Raw genomic sequence first — 19,459 nt, 5'->3', positions numbered from 1 at the left:
ACAATATAATCAAATCTCAGTTTTCTAATAGTAGGAAGGTGAGAGACGAACCCCATAGTCTACATTTTCAAGTACAGATAATATGCTCTAAAAATCTAAATCGCTACTTTTTTTTTCGGTTTCGCCAAATGGTCCACGAATAAAGATATAACTCAGACTCAACAATCATCCGCGATCGGTGGTTCAATCAAGCAAGGTAGTAAAACACTCTAAGAACCTCCTCCGATATTAAGTTATAACCTACAACTAAAGTTCCTCCAAGAAGCATAGCTCTTCTTAGCATAGTCTACTATCTTAATATCTTATAAGTCCTACCAAGAGGGAAAACACAAACAAACGAGAAGTTATGGCCGAGTCGTTAGGGTAGCTCATGTGGCATAATTGTATTCGGAAGTTCACAATGACATACAACTATACAAGTATCAATGCAAGAAGCCAAGAACTATACAATTAAAAACGAGAAGGGAAACTAATTATTCACAAGTTAACGGCTAAAACCTAAAAAGTAGAACTCATATCCGTCGATGAATTTTTTTAATTTTTATAGTTAACTTTATCTATACCATAACATCCTCAAATTTGCCATTTAAAGAAGTGTTCATGATTGTTGACCATCATGAATATGTAATACCCATCCAACATAAAGCTTAATCAAGAAGACTCCAACGTTGTTTCAAACTTTCAATCGTAGAAGGTGATTAGACAAGTTCTCTCAAAGGGAGCTAAAATTTGAAACCGAAAGCAGAGTCACCAAACCACTGCTAGGAGAGTAGGAGGTAGGCATTGGATACAGTTTGAGCCTTTGAAAATAGTCGACCATTACCGAGGTGCTCGGGCCTTAGACTCGCTGCCTTACCTTACTCATTCAGGGGTTTTCTAGGGATGATTTGCAATGATAAAGAGCACTATTCTAGAATAAGGAGATTTTGTTTAGAAAATAACTGTCCATACGCAAGCCTAGCTTTTGAGAACAATTCAAAAAATGAGTGTAAGTGCTAGATTAGCCTTGTAAAACCAATACAAGATCTGACCAAACACCATTTCTACTCAGGCAATGTGTGCGTAAGATATAAATGGGCTCACCAAATATTTATCCGACAAAAAGTCACAAAACCTAAACCAATTGATTATAGTTGAGACTTGAGAGTAAACCAAAAACAATCCCGGAAGAACAAGAAGAAAGAATATTGAACTGGAAGGTTAATCAATATCCTAAGTTGGTACCATCCATTACGGCTAGTTGCTACTGGGCATGACATATTTCTTTATATGGATCCTACATAAACATGTACAGCAAAAATACCTGATATAAAGTGCCTCCTGACTAAATGTCTCACGGTGACTTAAGCGTACACTCATTTTTACCACTCATAAAGTCCAGAGTCCAGACAGTACATGACAAATGGACCATGGATCACATTTTCATACTTTACATAGAAGAGGAATAAGATTCCCCATGTGGGAACTATGAGATCCTCCAGCACACTAGTTCCTTAAGGGTTGTGAATTTGTGACGGATTGGTGGTAAATGACTTAGAATTAAATAATCCACCACAAAAATTCTCTGAATAGGTGAAACTATTCACGCAGAAAACAAGCACTCGAACAATGCACAAAGATAAAAACATGGTGCATAAGTTCACTAACCTTTTAGCAACATACATCAAAAAAAGCATGAACAGATCGACACGCTTAACTAAGATCACCACTGATCTCTTTTATCGAAACCTCAAAGAATCCCAACCCAATATAGTAGGAACACCTTCAATTAACTTTTCCAAATAAAAAGTTGTTCGAGAAACATTTTATTTTGTGATCAACACCCTAAAAGTCTAAAACATAGGTGAGTATGAAAGCCAAAAAGTAGTGAATGCATGAAAATGATTCTTCATATTGCACCCGATATTCTCATATACAATGATAATAATGTCACCAAAACCAGCATTTAGGTAAATATACTACTTGTTACATGTATAAACTAGAAAGCAGCCATGTCAAATACTGAATATCGTAACATTATAATGTCAACATACACACACCATTCTTATGGTCTCTTAAATAATCAAATAATGAACATGGCTATGCAAACAACATTTTAATTTCTCTAATGAAAATGGTAATTGAGTGGGTTTACCCGATTCCGCCAATTGAAAACCTTATTAGAAGAAATAAAAAATAAAAAAAACTAATGTTAGAAGCAAATGAAATTAGTAATTGAAAAAGCAAATGAAATGAGTATTGATAATACCAAAAAAAGATCGAGATCGTGGGTTTGATTTTGGTGAGATCGTGGAGAGAAACTTGATCGAGCTTGAGAGAAACTTGATCGTGGGTTTGAAGGATCCGGTTGTCCGGTTTGATTGTGTAAGAGATCGAGCTTGATCGAGCTTGATTGTGTAAGAGATCGAGCTTGAGAGAAACTTGATCGTGGGTTTGAAGAGATCGAGCTTGATCGAGATCGTGGGTTTGAAGGATCCGGTTGTCCGGTTTCTTGGATATTTGGTTGGGGGGTGTACGAGTCCAAGTTGTGCCCAACACAATGGGCGCCCAACTCGCCCAACTTCGTCCGCCTAACACAAACCGAGTCCGCGCAAAGAATAGGACCCTATATATATATACTAGGGCCTATGGCCGGGATTGTTTCATTGTTATGTTTAAAACGTTTGGGCTTCACAAAATTCTTAGAGTCAACTACTAAACTGGCCTGGTCCAATGGTAGCTCGATAGTCAATGTGTGCATCTACTGAGTGAAGACCTTTCGCTTTGTTGATGCACCTTAGTTTAACGCAAGTGATGCCCAACTCTGAAGCTTTGTTGATGCTTATCAAGCTCTTGTACCGTGAAGACATTGAGGTTGTTTGATTTAGCTCCTTTATTGCTTGGACCTTTGCTTGCTTTGTGCAACACTTGAAAATTCTGTTAAGATGCAAAAATTCTTCCGATGTTGTGTCAAGTTGATGTAACCGAGGGTACTTTTCGAGATAGAAAGAATGCTAGCTCCGGGTTCTCCTTTATAAGAAAAACTGTATGTCCGGGGGAAACCGTTAGCACTTGACTCCTCCTTAGCCCCCGCGCTTCTTAATGTGATCTGACATTTCACTCTTCAAATTGTAAAAAATGTTTTGAAAAATTGTTCACCTACTTATTTCTTTGATCGACTATATTGGCCATGGTCCACGCTCAAATCGATTGGACGCACAATAATCCAAATCGAGAATGGAGACGCTTAACCTCGGATGAACCAAGAGTTTGGAAATCGTGTCGCCATTATTAAGTCAACCCATCTAGTAGACAACCGATGTATAACCCCCCAACTTGGAATGCAATCGACAGAATGCTTTAGCATCAAGTCGAAAGTGATCACAGGTCTTTATTGATGCTTGAAACGGTCTGATTTCAGGTTGACACCATAGGCATTAAAGATGATGATGAATAATCCTAAAAAGAGAAAAAAAAAATTATTATCTCCGAACTAATCATTAATCGAGTTTGAAATTTGTTTTCAAGAGAAAATGGTCATGGAAGTTTGTGAAATTTGGTATGCCTATGGTTTCTATATTTAAGCTCATTCAAGACTTTATAGGTGGATCCAAAATGTTCCCCGATCCGGGTCTAAAAACTGGATCAGGAAATCACTTACCCATTGTATGCTTTGATTAATTACTTGAGCTATGTGGTAGAATTTTGTCAATATGACTGTTTAGGGAAGGTTTTTTGGCATTTTTAGGAGTTTTTGTATGATTCATAGATGCTAAACTATCCCACAAATTTGGGAATTTTTATTTGTGCATTTTCCAAATATCAAACACAGCCTATAGTTAATTACATTATGGGTTTACTTGTCTTAAATCTACTTGTTCAGGAAAAAATTATATGCTCGAGAGTCAGTACATTAGGATTTCACACCCAAAGAATCAGAGTGGTGATACTTCACATTCATGTAATGACCGGAGCCTTCAATTCATTGTATGTTCTCAACACCGCAATCCCTTGGAATGTCATAATTGAAAGATCCTTTATTTTTTCAATTGCAGCAATAACTATTATAAGAATGTCCACATAATCTTTTCAATAACATGTAAATCATCCATTTTCTCGAATCCATTCATAGAGATATTCAAATTCACCTTGTAAATTCTGCAACCTTACACCGCTCAAGAAAGTGTTGGATATGCTATGCTCTCTGCTAAATTATATATTTATATTATATAAAATCATCATCATTCTAAAAGTCATGGGCTAAATTCTCTTTGAGCATTTATATCAAAGTATATTCAAAGGGAAATTGCTCCTCTCTCGGGTTTTTATAAAGTACCACACTTTAGTGTGGTGTTCTCACACATCACCATGTATATAAAGACGCCGATTCACGGTTGAAAGCTGCCTCGATATCAATAAACCCAAAGATCAATCCTCCTCCTCAATGGCTCAATGCTCTTGCTTTACAAAGTCTTCCCTCTTAGAGAAATAGGAAAGTTATATTTTGCTTGTTAGGAAACCTATGAAAAGCTCTTGAGTATACTATTGAAGAATGTAAAGCATAAGCAGGCCGAATCCAACTATAAAGCAAACAAACATAGATCCATGAAAATACATCTTCAAGATATTAGAAAGATCGGACTCAAGGGAGTTATGCTCAATGCAAACAGACTCATTTGGTTCATTGAATGGTGATCGTAATTCTATAATGCCGCAAGCATCGCAGATTCTCCTAAAGTAAGAACTGTGGGGTGCTTCCCAAAGTAAAAATTGGATGCTTACTCAATCCCATAAACACCATGTCCCCAGTAAATCTGTATCATGACTATCATCACATTTCCCGTTAAACTTTCCAATGAAAGATTCATAATAGAGACGTGAAAAAAAAAAATACATCGCTTGCCTTGCTCAAATAGGAAGTGTTTCTTGAGATATGGTATTAGTGTATTACTCATTCAAGAATCGCGAATTCAATGAGTAAAACTCAATTTGTGAGACTTCGAATGTAGTCATACCCGCAACTAAGCGACTTCTGATTTTCCGCTTCAAGCAAAGCTGCTTCTTTCAGTTTGGTAAGGTGATCTAATGCTTTATTGTCATCCCCTAAAAAGACAAGAGTAATTAATGACGAAGCTTCTTTTATTAGTCAAAGATCACAAGAGACATTTTTGTTGGATTACGGTATTAATCGAAGAAGATGAGAGGCATACCTCCTGCCTAGCAAGCTTGAGCTCTGCCTCCGGTGGTGCAAGAATGGCTTCAATTGGTGGCATTTCATCATCCTTTTGAAAGATTCAAAGAGTGGCTTCTGCAAATTGAAGCGACCATGGACGCTTTCTTCTCATCATTAATTTTCTTGATTTCAAGGTTCGATTCATTGTTCTCTTGATGAAAAAACCTGCACTCAATGATCTTCCCAATCGCAAAAATCATTGCCGCAGGGAATCGAAATCCCCGATCCACCTCTCGATTCTATTATCCCATTCCCTTCAGCAGCTATATCGGTAACTTCGGTTAGTGGACATAATCAAACAAATTCGAATTCGCAATCATAGGGTGTAGACTATCTTAAGTATCCGTGTTTTCTTCTACCTTCAATCTATGCAAAAACCAAGATCCGTTCAAGATTTCGCAACATCCGAGCATTATTTAGATCTACTACTAAAGTAGCTAAAAGCCAAGTAAAACTTAAGTGGAATATTATTCCATGGCTTTAATCTTCGGGGCAATATCATTAATCGAAAGAACAAACTATCCATCGTCTTTCTTTTTCTCTTCAAGGAGAGAGAATGATATGGTCTTCACCGTTGGAGAAAAAAATGGTCTAAACTTCCCCAAAGGGAAAATGGGACTGATTTACCACAAAGGTCAGTTTGCCAACTTCACTTAACCATGATGACGACCGTGGAGAAGTAGGAGGTGTTGGGGCTATTGAAATTCCATTGAGTTTTGAACATGAAACCACTTGTCTTCCACCATGCACTTCTATCCATCGGCTTAACACCAAAGAAACCTCTGTCGTCCTTCTAAATAAGCTATCATGCCTTTTGAGACAATCCAACTCCCTTTATTACTGCCAACAATATTATAGAATAAACAACACGTTATTACAACGCCAACAATATTATAGAGCGACAACACGTGTTACAAATTTACTAATAGGCCAATGCATTAAATGCATCATATAACAGATAATAAATAACTCATTCACTTACCCATCCTAGGAACAATAAGCCAAAAGTAGCCGCAGAGACCTTCGGACTCTTTGTTCAAAAGACAATTTGTTCCACCACCATGTACCACATCCTATTTCTCTCTCTAAATGGTTCTTCGCAAAACGTAAGCAAACAATTCAAGCTGTATATAGCATAATAAACATAAAGACATACCAACTCATGTATGGAAATTGACTTGATATGGAGCGTTGATCTCAACCGTTTGGTCATTGCCGATCGAGATGTTTGCTTCTAGTAGCCTTAAGACCCGAAGTTTCTATGCTATGCTCATGGTGTTGACAAACGAGGTTGAAATGGTACCCTTCCTGCTCTTCTTTTGCTCAAAATTACATCCGCTTCCCCGTCAAATCGACTTCCGGATAGAGGTTTCTTCAATCTAGAATCACTCAGGACTATCGGTGTCAGATTCTCCTTTGTCAAAAATGCCGACATGCCTTCTCTTCTTGATTTCCATTTGAAGATAATGATCCACATAATTTCTGAAGCTCAATGCCTACTCTCCTCCCCTTCTTCACTAATTTCGGTCCAAGTCCTGATTTAGGTGTGAAATTCTCCTTATATGGGGTGAAATTCCATTAGAAGATAATGATCCATAAGACTTGGGCTCGGTATCTTCTCTCTTCTCCCTCTTCATTGAAGTGAAATTCTCTTTGTGTTTTATGAGGATTAAGAGTTTGAGGCGATGAGAACGATTTTCCAAAATTGAAGGTTTTTCGCTTTTGAGGATTCAGAGTTTGAGGCGAGGGTTTTTTTTTTTGAATCATTTTTGTGTTTTAATGTTCCGTAGATATATCACTTAATCATAATTTTGATTGGCGTGTAATTGTTTTCTTATTATTTTATGGATCTCAAAACATATAACCAATCTCGAGCAAATCTAACGCCCGGTACTTTTTAGTAGGGACCACTCACAAATAATCAAAATACTGTCCTAAATTTTAATTAATTTTGGGTACCTACTTAAAATTGTGTCGTGGCCTCCTAAAATCGCAGATGAGCATTTTCGCCCACTGTGCAATAATGGTTTTAGATATCTAAAGACGGTTTCGAATTTGTTTTCACCTGTTTTCTCGTTAACCTCTTCTTAAGTACCATTTAACACTTTTTGTATTTTCACTCAAACTCTAGCTACATCGCAATTAAGTTTATTTTGATAAATTTCAGCCATAAGAGTCCTGAGGATATATTAAATTGTGTTTGGACTTTGGAGTAAGATTGTAAGAATGACAAGTTCTCTGTCAAATCAACATAATCATATCAAACGAAGTAGCGAATCAAGACCAAACGTGTTTTCAACGTTCTCCCAGCCTTCCTAGGACTACAACAAACTATGGAGACTCGGAGCACTAGCTAGAAGTAAGAAAAAACTTGTAATTTCGCTACAAATGTTTGCAAATGCCTTTGTGCAAATCTGACAATAGGCATTTTGCCACCTCAAAGTTACAACCACTTCCTGATGTGCTGAAGGCCTGAGTCAGAATGTTAATTAATGATTTTGAGGGAATCAAGTCCTATATATTTTTCTGTGCATTCATCGTTGTCTTTTCTACCATTTCCTTAAAATGATAGTACCCTGCAGTCCTGCAGGGAACGACACCCTGTTTCACTTGCAACTACCATGAAGATATTTGTGCCTGCAGCACTTGGAACCACTATCCATCTTCGTTTGAACAATTTTCCCACTGCTTCCGCAAGTGCTCCGCCTCAAGAAAAACCTGGTGATCATCCTATCTATTTACCATGCAAAATCCATATCTGTATTGCTTTACTTAATCTGAATCCCACTGGTTGCTATGGTCAAGGAGTCTTATAAACACACAACATAAGCACGACTGGAGTTCGCAGTGTGTTCAGTTCAATGTTACATATACCAAGGCCCAAAATATAGTGAATATTTCGATGTACTCAAAAACCGATATATATCGGAAATATCGGGGATATCTATTTTTTTGTTAACCAGTCAATTTTATTTTGAATGTCGATATATCAGAAATATCGTAGATTATATCGGAAATATCATCAATATATCGGTCAAAATCAACAATATTTGGTCAAAGTCAACAATATCGGTCAAAGTCAACAATTTATATCGGATATATCATATATATCGATCGATATATATCGTTATATTGGAAATTGCGATATATATCGGGAAAAAAAGAATTCGATATTCGGTTGAGATATATCGAATATATCCATGTTAGTATACCAAAAAAACGATATATATCGACAATATATAGGATATATCGGCGATATTTTGGGCCTTGACATATACTACTAATACCAGTGTGTATAGCAAGTTACTTTTGTTTTGATTAGGGGTGACTTCGGATTGGATCGGATCAGATAAAGGGCTTTCGGGAAAAATTTCAATTTTTTCGGATGACAATATCCTTTCCAAATCCGATCCAATTATTTTTCGGATTACATTTTTTTTTCCGAATTTGGAAAGTTCGGAAAATCAAAATTTTTTTGAAAATTTCAAAATTTGCAAAATATGGAAGTAAATCGGAAATTTGAATTATATAATCGGATTCTCTTTTAGAATAACCATTTTTTTTATCCAGTTAATACATTCATTTAGCAATAATTGTGAAATGTATTAATTCAGTAAACAAGTTACACCTTTTAACACGTTCATTCACAGCAAGTTTTTTCTTCATGTTAATGCATTAATTCAGTAAATAGGAAGATGGAAGAAATTGAGACATGTATTATAATGACAATATTGATTTTTTGAAATTGTAAGAGAGACAATGTTCTACTTCTTTAGGGTTTTTATTTGGTTTGTAAACTATCTGCAGTTTTAATTTAGTAACTATATGAAATAGACCGCTATATGTTAAAATTTTGAAAATTAATCGGAAATCGGATCGGATCGGATTTTGAAAACACATCCAATTCCGATCCAATTATTTTTCGGAAAGATCGGATATCGGAATTTCGGATATCACAACACAAATATCATGGCCAAATTGGGAAAAATATCGGATCAGAATTCGAAAAAATTGGGTTTTCGGAAAAAAAAAAAAAAAAAACACCCCTAATTTTGATATATAACTGTAGAAGTGTGGATTTTATGTCTACGACCTGATGTTGAGTTTGGTAAGGAATGGTTGTACTCTTTCTTTGGACAAGAATTGCCTACGTATCAAATTTCTTAGATAAACTTAAATCAAGTCTTACGTAGTTCATCTATCTCTACTTATAGATGTTTGAGCTGACTTTCCTTATTTGCTCCAGGCCGTTGTCTAGTGTAAATCCATATTTTGTGTTATCTTGATGATTCGTCATTACTTCTGATGTTACAAAGTAAATGTCTCCTTGATTGGTGCGTTGACTAAGCTTCAAGATCGCGGTGGATCATTTGCTTCCATATATGGCAGTGCTTGATATTTGGGACGACCTGAGTTTGGTTCGTTGTCACATCCTGGTGGTGTGGTACAAGCTGGTGATGTACAAGCTATGAAGATACGACTTGGTGTGTGGACACGTGTGATATAGTGATATGTTTGAGAACGGAGGGTACTTACAATAACTATAGAATCCATATCATCATCAATCTATCGTAATTGAAAAGGCTGGTCCTAGGAATTTAAGATAAGTAGTGGTCCAAATTGAAACTCCCAAGATTAATTTATGGTTTATATCTAATATATTGCCTAAAGATATCTATAATACAAAACAGCTCAGTTTTTAAACAAGTTATAAGGGCTTAAGTGGTCCTGATTTTCTCGGGATCTGTGCTAATGTTTGAAGAGTCCTATTTACCTAATACTCTAATGTTTGAAGAATCATATCTACCTAATACTCTAATGCTTGAAGAGTCCTATTTACATAATACTCCAAATTACCAAATATTCTAATGCTTGAAGAGTCCTATTTACCTAATACTCTAAAATAGACAAAACCCCGAATAAACCTTCAAAACCCCTTTTCTTCACGCCCAAAAAAATTTCACCAAAATCTTCAAGCCAAAAAAAAAAATTCCTTTTCGTCACGCAAAATCTTCAGAGAACCAGAAACTCAACAAGGATTCCCCTTTTCTTCATGCAAAATCTTCAGAGAACTAGAAACTCAACAAAGCTGCTTCTTCTCCACCGCTCCAAGCCTCTTCAACAGGTGTAATTATTTCACATATTAAATTATATAATTGTGTCATTGTTTACGAAATAAACATTACATGGGGGTCAACTTTTCAACTTTTGAAATTGAGATTAAATAGACACTTTTAATTGCTATGTAGTTGTGTACAAGTATTTAGTTACTTTGTACTTCAGACGATTGGTGGTTTGTGAGAATGGTCTTGGCCACTAAGTTGCCTCCAATGTTTTGTTATGCTAGCTGCAATATGCTATGTTCCGTTCTTCAGTTAATAGTTATGAGGTGGCTACAAGATAGACTAAAGAGTATCACCTCTAGACAGAACTAGACTTAAGCAAGAGCTAACAACCTTTAGACAGATCGAGCTAGACTTAAGCAGGCTAAGAGCTAACAAAGCCAAGAAAAGAACCTAATGCGACATAGAGCAGGTTTTCCAGGTGGAGTCCAAAATAGTTATAAGCTAAGGTTAAAAAAAAATGGAAAAAATAGTTTCAAAATTTTGAAAACGAGATATCTGACATGGTATAAATATAATGTACATGGTTAAATAATAGTGTATAGCTCCTCCTTCGACCACGTTAGTTACTCCATCTTAGGAGTAGGGATCACAAGACAGACTAAAGAATAGCACCTCTATTCAAGCATGTTGGATTAAATTATGGATTGTCTCATATCAATAGCTGCAGTGGAAGCATTTTGCTCAATCAATGCATTAGAAGTTCTAGCTCTTTATCACATTAGCTTGGACAGGAAGTCAACTTTGGCACTGAAAAATGTGCAACAATAGGAGCAACACTTACCTCATGGCACTGGGAAGTGGTGGGATAGCAGACCAGACTTCTTAACTTCAGTGGAACAACCATAATTGACCTATCATTGATTCTCCTCTTAATGTATTGTAGTTGGTATGCTATTACATAATCAACTATTACACTCATTTCTCAATTCTTTGTAATGTAACTCTTCACCTTTTGTTAATTCAATACAACTATTACCTTCTAACAATTTTAAGTGTGCATCATGACTGTAGAGGCAAGAATCATTAGCTCACGAATAGTCACTCACCTTATTTGCTAAGGTCTGCAATCATTTCCAATAAGAGAGCATTATGTATTTGTATAAAGTTTTCATTGTAACCAAGGATTTAGTATCTAACTAAAATATTGTTGTAGCTTGAGTCGCTTTTGCTAGGTTAATTTGGGCCATGATTATGATTCATAAAATGGTTTAGTAACCAAAAATTTGAATGTTGCACACCATTTGAAAAACATGTATAACTTGAATATGGATTACACAAGGAATGAACAGTGAAAGTTGTACATACACTCTGCTTCTTCTTTTTTTCGATGCAAGTACGTACACTTCGCTTCTGGATGAAGCTTCTAGATGAACAAATTGTTCTCAATACATACTCGGCCAAGATGATTTTCTAAGGCATATTCAGTTAAGGGTATCACACTAACACTAACAAGTTCAATTTAAATGTCAAAGAAAAAAAAATAGTAATTTTACTATAAAAGTTAAATTTACATGTATTCATTTAATTATGACTCGAGTGGCGTAGCCACGGTTAAATTCTAGTCTATCTAATAATACAGGTTGGTATGGGCCCTCTGATAAGCACCCAAAACTGTATTATAAAACCCCGTAGAGATGTAATATTTTGGTCATTTTTGTGCTTAATAATCATGAAATAATCGCATCTTCGTCCTTTTTTGCAAGTTGGAGCAACTAATGTAAAAATGGTGATAAAGCCAGCATTTAAGCATGGAATAGGAAGTATACATAAGCCTTCCGATCAAGCCCACATAAAGCCCAACAAAATCCGTACTAAAGCCCAAAGACTCAAACAATACATAATCCAGTCAGAAACAGGATTACGTGCACAGAAGCGTCAAACTTCCGAAGCTCATATCTTTTGAACCAAGACTCTGAATACGACGAGTGAGCTGCCCAGATGATTAGTGCGACGAACTATACGCATAGGAGGGAAGTTGTAAAAATGTCAAAAGACCGGACCGCCATTGGACACTACACATGGACCCACTAGGCGGGCCCGCAAGATTTGATGAGTCATCATGAAAGTCAAGACAAAGGTACAAATAATTTGTGCAAATTTGACACCTTGCATGAAATTAATGAAGTGGTTGGATTTAGGTGATGATTATCTAAAAAAATGAGAGGTGTCAAATGGGGGTTAGTTTTGGATAAGAGGAAAGTAAATGAGGGGGGAGTGTTTCACGTGGGAAAAGAGAAAAAGGCTCTCTTATGTAAAGGGGGGCATATTTTGGGAGTGAGCTAGCATTTACTTCCTTGACTTTTATTTCTTTTACATGCCTTGTCTTTACTTTTTGTTTTTATAGCTTTTGTTGTTTTTAGAGAAAAGCTTGTAACTCTTTAATGGTGGACAACATTTCTAGTTCTAAATAAAAACTTCTGTTTTCCTTAGGTAATTAGTTGGTTTTGTATTTATTTCTTCTTTATATCTCTTTTTACTTATCTATATTGTAACCTTCATTTCAACCCATGATCATGAGCTAGACTCTCCCTTTGTGGAGGGTTAATGATGCTCATGTGAGGAATAACCCTTTTAATTTAATTCTAGTAGTTGTTTAGAAACATAAGCTAGACTCTACATTTTACCCCAAAATGGTAGTTGGTGTGGAGTTTAGTTAGGAACTAAGGTGATGACTTAGAGATAAGTCATTGTTTTAGTTTCTCATGCTAGCAATATAATCTTAGAGATGAGTTATGTTGTTAGGGATCAAAATATAATCTGATTTAAAATTTGTCTAGGAATTTTAAGGAAGATTAATATGCAATAACTAAAATCAAACAAGAAGGGTGTTTCAAAACATGAGTAGATTTACTCCCTCCACACTTTTATAAATCAATTTTCATTTTATTGTAGTTTGCATGTTAAGTAAACTTAAAAATCTAGAAGGAAACCAAGTAGTTTAGTATAACCAACCATGTTTGTTATAAAGTAAAATAAGAAACTTACTCACTATGTTTCCTAACTTAGGGCATTAGAAATTTGTATGTTGTCCTTGAACTTAGATTGGTTCAAAACCCTTATTTAAACTATATGCACGAATACGTGAGTAAGGATTTGAAATCTACACCAAAACGATTTATTTGTATCTCTAGACCGTAGAAGTGTAAAGATCAAATGGCGCCGCTGCCATTCTAAAAAACCAAGGACTTGTGCTACAAACTGGAATTGCTCCAAGGGGAAACCCCTCTCTTATTCATATCCATCATTTTTTCTTTCATTTTCATCGTTTAAAAAAAAAAAAAAAAAAAAAAAAAAAAAAAAAAAAATCGTGTTTCGCTACTGATCCGAGTTTGCATTTTTGGTTGCACTTACAGGAACAAAAAGTTAAAACCTGGAAAATAATCTACACACTAATATAAGATTGCTGTGAAAATTTGGGCTGACTGCAAAAGAATCCTGCGCGTGAGCGATACTGGACTCGCGTCCGTTTGGCTAAACTCGCATGCGCGGGTGTTTGGTCTCTGTTGGTGATCCTGTTTCAACACCAGCATCCCCTGTGAAATCTTGTTCTAGTACCAGGCCTAACTCTCTGCACCTGTAAAAGCTACTTCAAATATCTCCTGGCGATTCGAGACGTCGACGGGTTGAAACATCTGTTTCATTTCTTGGCATAATTGCGGGACGCTACAGGTTTCAAAAATTTATCGTATTTTAGCATGATTCACATATATAGTTATTATGTCATAATTAATGGACTATCTCTTGCGTATTAGGTTAATAATATGCATGAATCATGTCAATACGCCTATGAATATATATATGCGGTTAAGTGGTTATGAATTGCATATTAATGTATATATACATACAAATTGTAATGTTTTGCATGGTTATATATATATATATATGGATGGAATATAATCGCATGTTGGCATATTTAACTTTTAAGTTATACATAGTAATTAGGGTGTGTTTTGGTATTTTGGCCATAACTTTGGTTATGGTTCTCTGAATCATGCGTACGAGCTCAATTCGGAAAGATTTCGACGGCGCGCACGCTGTCACCACCAGCTATGCTTAGTGGAGGTCATTTTCGAGGTCAAAATCCACTGTTTTCCTCTCCAAAATCATCATTTTAGATAATTGTCTTGTTTAATAAGTCGATTTTGTCATGAAAGAGGAGAACATTCCAACGAGGGTTAAAATCTGAGTTGGGTAAGTTGTTTCTAAACCCTACGGGGTGAAGCTGCTCTCAATATGATACTCACAATCTCAATGAGTATTGACAAAATCGAATTATTATGCAATACAAGAGTCGTATTTTAGTTTATGTATAATACGTTGCATGTTTAGTTTACGTTTTTGCATAGTCGTAGATATAGTATAGTATCTTCGCATGCTCATGTATCTATATACGTATGAGTGATTATAATTTGCCTATTAGTATAGATATACGTCTACATAATATCTATTTACAAATTTGCCTATATATACGTATTACTAATGTGTATTTGCCTGTACGTATCGAAATATTTATTGATGATACAACCTTGCATATTCATATTGATATACGTATGAGTAGAGTATCTTCACATGCTACTGTATCTAGTAATGTATGAGTAGGTCGTATTTGCATGATTGTATTTTCTCCCTTGCATGCATAAATTTTAATTAAAAAAATAAATAAATAATAAAAATTAAAATTAAGCTCTTGCATAAATTTTAATTCCATAAATCTTAATCATATTCCAATGGTGCCTAGGAAACTTGAAAGATTGAGGTTACTTAATTAGAATCGTGCTTACACGGAAAGCCTCCCTCATATCTATCTTGTGACCTAGATGTTGGTTTATGCACATGTATTCCTAGCTTCACTGCTACGTTAGCAGCAGCTTAGGCCTACGTTGTTCAACTCTAATGCTTGAAGATAATCATAAAATTCAAGTAATAATAAGTTCTTTCTATAAATTAGATCTAATTTTATACTTGCATGAGATTAAAGTCTGGTTCTACTAAAGAATTTGAACATACTTATCGTAGGAGAAAATACAATAAACATTTGCGTAAGTTCTCACCTCCACAAAGTTCTTCATCTATTAATCTAAATCAACAAGATTCCTTGTCACCATTTCCATCATTCATTATGGCTGATGAAAATCCACTAGCTGAGAAGCCCCTTTTGGACTTCTATACAGCATTACAGGAAGGACCTTCTTCTTGCATCAAACTCAAGGACATTGTCAGTGATTTTCGAATTCCGCCAAACGTTTTTAGTTTGTTACCTGTGTATCATGGTTTGGATCATGAAAAACCGTATAATCACCTTCGTAGGCTTCAGCAAGTGGCCACAATATTTCACCATCCAGCCGTCTCTAAGGAACAACTCTTGCTTTGGCTGTTTCCATTCACTTTAGCGAATAAAGCGTCAATTTGGCTAGCAGGACAACAACCACAATCCATAGACACATGGAATAAACTTGTTCAAGCTTTCATGCTTCAATTTTACACTCAAAAGAAAACTACTGAAATGCTTCAGAAAATTCAATTCTTTCGTCAGAATCCTCATGAATCCTTTACAGAAGCATGGAGTCGCTTTATTGATCTTCTTTTAGAATGTCCTCATCACCAACTAGACAAAGTTGTCCTTGTTCGTTCATTCTTTAATGGACTTTCTAATCATCAAAAATAAACTCTTGATATAATGAACGGCGGTTGCTTCATGGATAAAGGAGATATTGAAGCATATACTTTTCTTGAAAAACAAATGAAAAAATGTACACATTGGGTTAACACTGATTCTTCTAGGTCATCTAAGGATACTGTTACAAAAGCTACGTCTATTTTTGAGGTAAAACCCGATCCCAAGTTGAAAAAACTGATAGAATCCCTCACTAAAAAAATAGATGCTCTTGCAGTTCAAGTAAACGATCAACTTCCACAACAGGCGATGAACGTTAACACTTCCCCATGTGTTCTATGTCTTAGTCCAGACCATCCCGATGCTTATTGTCCCTTGTTACATGCTACCCCTACCTAAACACCGGAGGAGGCATGTGCATTCTTAATGCACCATGGAGACAACATCCAAATTTCGTTTGGCGCCCGAAGAACCAACAAATGGCTCCTCCAGGTTTCGCCAATCCACCTGTTTGATAAATCAATAATTTTATTCCATACCGCCAAAGAAATAATCAGCAATACCAACAAAGTCAAAATCAATTTCAAAGTAATTCAAATGCTAACTATCAAAACAATCAGAAATTTTTGTTCCAAACCAATCCAAATTCTGGCTATAATTAACAACTTCTCAGCAATAATCATGAACTAGTACCTATTGCACAACCTATGCCTCTTGCTACTGATAGAACAAGCGAGACGTTCTTCGCTTACATGAACCAACAATCACAAATCATAACGTCTATCCAACAATCACTTCAACAATTAGCGCAGGACAAGAGCCAGAAAGGCGTGTTTCCTGACCAAGCAGTTCCGAACCCTAAGCCAGCAAACACTGCCTTTGAACTCACCAATACACCTGGTACAAGTGCTCCAACCCAAGGTGAGGTGAATGCAATCGCTACTTTTCGATCTGGAAAAACTGTTGACAATCAAATCCGTATGTCAGATGATCAAACGAAAGATACCGGAGGTTCCAAGGAATTTGTTTCAGAGAATGAACCTACGATGGAAACACCAAGTTCAACAACGGTACCATCTAAAAAATTGGGAAACGAGAAAAGGGACCCTTATGCCAAATTCCTCCCTAAGGCACCATTTCCCGCCCGGTTGGCAAAGAATAAACCTGATGAAAACTTTGATGAAATTAGAGAAACCTTTAAGAATTTGACAATAAACTTACCTTTTCTCGATGCCCTAAAGCAATTACCAAAACATGCAAAAATTTTGAAAGACATGTGCACCACAAAAAGAAGAACAAATGTGCCTCAACAAGCCTTCCTTACTGAACAGTTTCCATCCATCACTGAATATAATGGTATAGTCAAATACAAGGACCCCGGTAGACCAACAGTTTCATGCACATTAGGTAATAAGTATATGGCTATGGCATTACTAGACCTAGGAGCTAGTGTGAACTTACTTCCTTATTACTTATTCAAACAACTAGGTCTACATGAGCTTAAACCTTCCACGATGACTCTACAATTAGCCGATCGATCCATTAAGTATCCGAAAGGCATTGTGGAAAACGTCCTTGTAAAAGTCCAAGATTTCTTTTATCCCGTAGATTTTGTCATTTTGGATACAGACGTTGCCTGTGACTCCATTCCTATCATATTAGGGCGTCCATTCCTCGCAACTGCTAATGCACTCATAAACTGTAAGGATGGGTCCATGACCATGTTCTTTGGAAATCTTTCGGTAGAGGTCAATGTATTCAAGTTGATGAAACAAATTCCAGAGAATGACATTGATGGTGAGATTAACCTGGTTGACACCCTCGTACAAAAATATTTCACAAACTCTTTTCCTGAAGATGAAGTACACCAATTCCATTCTTTTGGTGGTTCTGAATTTTATGTTGATGATTATTTAAAGGAGGTACATAAGTTTTTAGAATCAATACCACCAATTGACTCTACTACCGTCCTATCAAGCGACTTGGACGAATATAAATATGTTTTCTCTGTGGAAGACGACTTTCCTCAAGAATCTTTAATTCTCACTCCTCCCACCCCTGACTTAAAGCCTATTCCTTCTGATTTAAAATACGTACGTCTAGATCCAGATGGTAGTCACCCAACTATCATATCATCACAATTGACTACCGATCAGGAATCACGTTTAATTAAGGTCATTCAAGAACACCGTTCTGCTATTGGATGGTCTCTCAATGACATTAAAGGCATAGACCCTAATGTGTGCACCCATCGCATACATCTTGAAGAAAATGTCAAGACATCACGTGAACCGCAACGTCGTCTAAATCCCACCATGAAGGATGTGGTCCGGGAAGAAATTTTAAGGTTACTTGATACATGTATTATTTACCCCATATTAAATAGTGTTTGGGTAAGTCCCATCCACGTTGTTCCCAAGAAGTCTGGCATTACAGTTGTGCGAAATGATAAAGATGAATGCATATCCGCTCACATTCTAGTGAAGTGGCAAATATGCATTGACTATCGAAAACTTAATGCAGTCACTCGTAAGGATCATTTTCCACTTCCCTTCATTGACCAGATGCTTGAACGGTTAGCGGGTCATGCATTTTACTATTTTCTTGATGGTTATTCAGGATATTTTCAAATCGTCATAGATCCTGCTAACCAAGAAAAAACAACGTTCACTTGCCCTTTTGGTACTTTTGCATATAAACGAATGTCATTTGGCCTTTGCAATGCACCCGGTACATTCCAACACTGTATGCTTCATATCTTCAATGATATGGTTGAACATTTTATGGAAGTCTTTATGGACGATTTCTCAATATATGGTAATTCTTTCGATAATTGTTTATCGAATCTTGAAAAGGTGTTAGTACGTTGTGAAGAGAAAAATCTCATTCTTAATTGGGAAAAATGTTATTTTATGGTTACAAAATGAATAGTTCTAGGTCATATTGTTTCAAAGGACAGAATCGTAATCGATAAAGCAAAGATTGAAAAAATTGCTTCCTTGCCTATACCAACTTCAGTTCGCGACATATGTACTGTGCACTTCTAGGACACGCAGGGTTCTATAGGAGATTTATTCAAGATTTCTCAAAGGTTGCCCGACCTTTAACAAATCTCTTACTTAAAGATGCAGTATTTGACTTCACTTTCGATTGCAAACAAGCTTTTGAGACCTTAAAGTCCGCCCTGACTACAGCTTTGATAATTCAACCACCTGATTAGTCTAAACCTTTTGAATTAATGTGTAACGCGAGTGACTACGCTATTGGAGCTGTCTTAGGGCAACGCCGAGAGAACAAGCCAATTGTCATTTACTATGCTAGTAAAACTCTTAATGACGCTCAACGTAACTATACCACCACTAAAAAAGAATTTCTCGCAGTTGTATATGCCCTGGATAAGTTTCGTCCTTACCTAGTTGGTTTTTCCACAATAGTCTACACTGACCATGCGACACTACGTTATCTACTAGCAAAGAAAGATACCAAACAAAGGTTGATCTGCTGGAT

The sequence above is a fragment of the Coptis chinensis genome, chromosome 6, assembly GCF_015680905.1.
Source record: "Coptis chinensis isolate HL-2020 chromosome 6, ASM1568090v1, whole genome shotgun sequence".
Taxonomy (NCBI): Eukaryota; Viridiplantae; Streptophyta; class Magnoliopsida; order Ranunculales; family Ranunculaceae; genus Coptis; species Coptis chinensis.
Note: the sequence above shows the minus strand (reverse complement) of the source record.